This window comes from Phalaenopsis equestris, unplaced genomic scaffold (genome assembly GCF_001263595.1).
Source record: "Phalaenopsis equestris unplaced genomic scaffold, ASM126359v1 Scaffold234373, whole genome shotgun sequence".
Lineage (NCBI taxonomy): Eukaryota > Viridiplantae > Streptophyta > Magnoliopsida > Asparagales > Orchidaceae > Phalaenopsis > Phalaenopsis equestris.
Window position 1 is genome coordinate 43,492 of NW_018252291.1, and position 6,246 is coordinate 49,737.

At 33.7% G+C, this 6,246-nt stretch overlaps 1 pseudogene; it reads left to right on the forward strand.

Annotated features, from left to right (window-relative positions):
- Nucleotides 1-671: 671 nt before the first annotated feature.
- LOC110038932 lies at nt 672-1,760 on the forward strand (annotated as a pseudogene).
- Nucleotides 1,761-6,246: the final 4,486 nt, after the last annotated feature.

Here is a 6,246-nt window from a genome sequence, read left to right on the forward strand (position 1 = left end):
ATTTTTGATGAAATATGGGAATTTTTGGTTTTATAAATGTTAAAAGCAAAGTTTATGTGTTTGAAATGTAATTGCATAGGAATTGGGTAGTATGCATGTAATGAACAGACTTCTTTTAAGTAAAAATTCGGGGTTCGATAGCTTAAAATATAAGGTTGGTACCAGTATATAAAGCACTGCTCAAGGAAATGCTGGCAGTCGAGATTGTTTGTTGTCCCTTGTACTAACTGAAGAGTATCGAAAATTAATTTTTAGTGTCTTCCCCTTTGCAGAAAATGCTTTATAACTGGTATAAAATAAAATGCAGGTCTACCCAAATGTTCCTTGCATGCTCTTTACGCCAATATGCCCGCAATCACTGTCATTTACACCTGTTATACTTCCTAATTCTACATAACTTGAGGTAAAGGTTTGTCTCATCTTTGAATATTTTCATTAATTTATTTAGTTATGTTTATGTTTCTTCCCATTTTGCTAGAATGACTGCATGTGGAAACAACTATTAGATGATTTTATTTAGAACTTTCATCTTAGGTAATTATAGGCTTGTGTCTATTTTGACATCAGTGGTTTGTTATAATTTATGGGACATGATCAAACATACTAGACATCCCTTGATCTTGATTTTGTAGCAAAGAATTAATGTTATGTTATGCCATAGTTTATTGGGTATGTATTTCTTTGTGACTGGAGCAGGAGGTTTCATCGCCTCCTGGCTTGTGAAGCTTCCCCTCTCCAAGGGCTACGTGTTCCACGACAAGCTCAGAGACTCGAGTACTACTGCATATCTTTTTCATTTTTCTCTTCTTTGTTATGAAAAATTAGTCTCTTTTATCTTCATGTGCTACATAAATTGTTTTTTCTTCTTCATCTCAATATATTAAGAACACTTTTTCACTTGAAGTGGCTATTTTTACACTTGAAGGGCTATTTTTAGGCAGGATTTAAGCTAGGTTTAGCTTAAATCCAACCAATCTTGTTAAAATCCTACCAATCTTGCAGTACTTGACTCTTCATTTACTTGTTATACTTTGAGCCCTTAAATTGACTTGATAAATTTCTCTAATTCTCACCAAACATTGTGCATTGTCCTGATAAAATTGGAAGGCTTATTGAACTTTGATGTGTCCAAGGCGATGGAAAGAACGCCCATTTGAAGAAGTTGGATAAGGCGGAAGAAAATCTGTGACTCTTTAAGGGAGATTTGCTTGACTATGATGCTATTGAGACAGCCATTCCTAGTTGCCAAGGAGTCTTCCATGCTGCTAGCCCTATTGTATTAAGTGGAATTACAAGTCCAGAGGTTTTAAGTGTTTGACTTATGTTTTGTCGTTACTATTCTTTGAACCTATTTGTAGTCCAAATTGCTCACTTTCTCTGATAAGAAATTTGCTTTAGGTGGAATTAATAAACCCTGTTGTTATGGGTACAAAAAATGTTCTCAAAGCATGCTCGGATACGAATATGAAAAGAGTTGTGGTTGTTTCATCCATTTATGTTGTAGCATGTAATCTAAATTGGTCGCAAGGTACTGTGATGGATGAGAACAACTGGTCAAATGAGGAGTTTTGTATAGCTTTTTTTGATGGAATTATGTCGAATTTGAGCTTTAGGAATTTTTGGGTATGCATGTAACTTTTTGGATGATATTTTGTGTGAGTTGTATATTAAGTGAATGGGACCCTATGGGTGAGTAATGTATTTTTTGTGTTTTTCAGTGGGACCTATTCACCCTCTTTTGTACTTTTGCTCGTGATTAATAAAATTGCCTTCTGGCTTCTCTAATAGATAAATATAAATATTACGGGGTATGTTGTTCTCAATTGGGAAAAGTGCATCTTCATGGTTTCAGAATGAATTGTTTTAGGACACATTTTCTGCTTCTGAAGTATAAAATACGTGGTTGATACGGTTTTGTTTTAAACAACTTTACTAAACATAGGCAAAATTGTCATTTTTCAGAAACGGCTGCCCCACAGTTGATTTAACACAGCTGCAACAAACAGACAGTCAGATTTCCTGCAGCAGCTTCCTAAGACAGCGTAGCTACAGCTGAAAAGTTGAGAAGCTGCAGCTGCGCCAAACAGAGCCTCGAACACACCTTCACACCTTTGATAATGTTGAATTCAGATTTGTTTGTCCATGGGTTACACCAAAACTTTACTTGACATAAAGGAAAAAAGAGAAAATCCGAGATGGAAATGTAAATAAAAGAGTAGAAAGAGAGTAAGAAATCCACCAAAAGCTCAATAGTACAATAACTTTAGGCTAGGCTGCAAAATGTTGCTCTCCCCTGATGTTGCTCCCCTCACAACCTATTTATGGAAGGGGATCAACGTAGAAGCAGAAAAGCAACAGAATGGGCTATGTACCCAAGAAAGTACAAAGCAAGGCCATTCGATTACTCGCTATAAAATATAATGGGCATATACCCTATGAACATGGACTAGTACTCAACCAGTTAATTGAACGAAAGACATTTATTCTTCCAGGGGAAGTCACTGAGCAGCTCCTAATCCCATGCAACTATTGTTAAGTTCGACCAGTCCGACAAGCGTGCTATGAATCTAGGAGTTCTCCATCCCCCTGGTAACTGAGTCTTCCTTTGGATTCAATTGGCAAGTTTGCCTTGATGCCAACAAGTAGTTTGCTTCGAAGTTGACTGACGAGTTTTCATTCAGCCTGATAGATGAGTCTCCCAATCTTATGCCACGCCATTCCCATAAATGCCATATATGCCTATGCTTTTGCTACCTATGCCATCCCTCTTCTCGGGGCTCCCTATTTCAAGAGGTAATCCTGCTCCCTAGGATCCCTTTCACAATTGAGTAAACCAACAACTCCACTCCACCATTACATGCCTACAACGCTTGTTTCTGCCCCAAGTAAATGGCTGATGGGAAAAGAAAACCTTTATTTGTAAGCATTCCCAAGCTTAAGGAGATTAACTTCAAATAAGGATTAAACTGCTTTCATTTTTTAAAAATTACTCTACCACCATTGTTAATGATATACCAATTTGTTCATGCCAATTATTATAGCGATAGTTTTCTAAAGTACATGGTTATTAATTCTATGATTACCAAAGTAAAATTCATCCCCAAATCAGATTTAATTGACTAAATGAATGAATCTAACAAAGATGAAAATCAGATCCATTAAGTAGAATATGCACCAACAACTCAACCTCAGAAGTTATCAATTAGAATAGGATTACAAGGAACTCAACCTCAGAAGTTATCAATTAGAATAGGATTACAAGGAAGCATGAACTGGTAAAGCCTGCATCTACAACCGTGACAGCAATGAAGTTGAAACAGAAGTTATCAATTAGAATTAAAATACACGGAAGCATGAACTGGTAAAGCCTGCATCTACAACCGTGACAGCAATGAAGTTGAAATTATTGTCGATAACAAATCTTTGTTTTGAAAAAAAGTTAATATCCAACCATAAAACTCAATAACTTGTGTGCAACATACAGATGGCTTAGAAGAAAAATACATTATGTTCAAGAAAACAAATGAGAAATCAACTTTTTTTTTTGTTAAAGCTAAAACTCCAGCAGAAATTTATAAACATCATGTCTGAAAATCCTAAATTATTCCGTCAGCTACTTTTAGAATAATATTTTCATTGATCATTATTATTGCCTCACCCAGACTATGTGGGGATAGCATAATAACTTATTCTTCTCCATTACTTCATATCACGTGAGTCAAGTCTCGTTAGTTTCAAATTAACAAGGCCCCTTCTCACCGTCTAATACAACTATTTTCCATTCGATTATTCTCGTTTTACAAACACCAATCAAAGCAATCTCATTTATGCGGCACTTAATTTACTTAGCCATTGATTTCTATCAACAAGCTCAAGAAACAAATATTAGTATGGAAGTAACATTTGATAAAATATACCTTTATTCGATTGTTATACCATGCTATTACAAAGTGCCTATAAAATCTCTCATCTTTTCAGCATTTTATTCCGTAAAAAACAAATTGTTGAATCTTCACATTTCAAGAAAGTATTAAGTGATGCAATATGTATGAAAGAGTCATAATCAACATCATTAATTCTTGTTGAGTATTGTATGAGGTGTTAAATCTATTTTTCATAAATCATTTTGCATAGCTCTTATTCATGTGTTTTTCTTTTCTAATCCTTTTAACATCGAATTTATCAACCTCTCTAATGGGCACATTTTTTACCATTTGTTACACATCCAAACTACCTAACTTTTATTTTAGCCATAATATCTAAGAGTTTAATTGTAAGCTAAAATGTGATAAATGTAGGGTATATATATACATTAAGTTAGCATATTTATTTATTCCTTGCAATTACAAAAGCTAATATAAGACTCACTGATTCCTGCACACTAGACAAAGCAGTTTCAGAAAATGATTTAACCATCACATCTTCTCCACTACCTTAAAGATCAAAAAAGTTCACAAGCGATAACTGGTGGAATCCTAATCCGAGTAAGAAGTAGAAATAGATGCAAGCTGATTGGGTGTCAAAATACATAAAATGTTGTATCCCATGCTCTATAGTCAGATATATTTTCTTTACATATATTTATAATTTTATTGCTTGGTTGAATGTTAATGTGATGATGGACGCTTTATATACACTTGTGATTTGGTGTTGAGTAATCTTCCATGTTATGCTTAAAATTTAATACTCTTACACATTACATATATTTTTTAATTAATCAACATCGTCATTCTTTTGTGGACACTAATGCTTATTGCTTCTGTGTTTGATGATATAAGACTCTCAGATTGTGTAGTGGGGTAGACATTAATGCTATGCTCACTAGTATGATTGCTCACACATCTAGCTACACCTTGTACTAAATATTTCACTATAATTATTTGTTACACTTGTAGGTTGTTTCACTTGGCTCCAAATTTCTATGCCAATGTTATAAAGTGTGACATCATTTACAAAAAACCTATCACTTGAAAACTTGAACATTGGATCTCATGAAGTGTTTTGAGTGGGCAAAATTTTCAAAATCAATTTGATAGTGCGCCTAGGCTCAACCAGATGGTTGCTACTGTTTAAGTAGTCAATGAAATAATTCCTAAGAAATAATAATGAATCTGAAAGACGAAATCACAGGTGTGGTAAGCAATGTGAAAACATGTTGAGCAGAGGATGGATGAGCAGATTTCTCCTTGCAATACTCAGAAGGATGGTTAACATGGAAACAATAAAGGCAAGGCAAGAGGAAAAAGTATTTTGACCGCGACCACCATTAGTCCTAACACTCTTCCATAAAATATCTACAACCAATTGCCAAAGCTGATTAGTCAAGCGCCTAAGATTAAGGGGTGGGGAGCTCAATTAAATGAAAAACAAAACTGAGATGTATATATAACATTACCAAAAGTTTAACAGCATAACAACAAATTGATTAAAATGAAAATGATTTAAATTACTGCTCAAGCGGTTAATATCACAATTATAATAATTATATCTGTGGAGTACACTGATGAAGTGATGCTATAACTCTGAAAGATTTCGAAAAAGATCACAGGCAACACAAAAGAACTACAATGAAAGTAATTGGATTAACTCTTCATCAAATGATGGAAAAAAAAAAAAAAAGAAATTATATTACGAAGAAAATTAAAAGCAATAAGAATGTAAGGATACAAAAAAAAATACATGACAAAGTTAAAATTAAATAAAGTTACATAAAACATGAGTTACAAATATTTAACACTATATAATATTATGTCATAACTAACACAGGGTAGATCTTAACTTCTAGCACTTTCACTCTCCTCTTTCTTCGGCCAACATTTTTTTCTCCTACTTGGAGGAAATTTTCAATTTTAATAATTTCATAAGTTGCACTAAGGAGAGCTAAAATGCAACTTCCATGCACTTGATTTCTATGTGATCCAATAGCCAAAAAAAGGCTAATAATATGGTATCCACATCACCGTGCATAAAATTTATATAACTTGTATTCAAATTCATGCAAAAAGTGACAAATAAAGCATGCAAGATTCCTACTTACTTTTTCATAAAAAAGAAAATAAAAAAGTGATAAGCTTATGAAAGTAAACTTTTTATTCAAAACAAGGCTATTTATTATTTATTTCTTGGCATGGCTCTTGTGATATATTTTGAGTGATGTTCTATTAAGTTCTTGGTCCTAAAAAAAATCTTAAATAAAAAGCTAAAATCCAAATGGTAATCCACCAAATATGGACCCAAGTGTCTTTA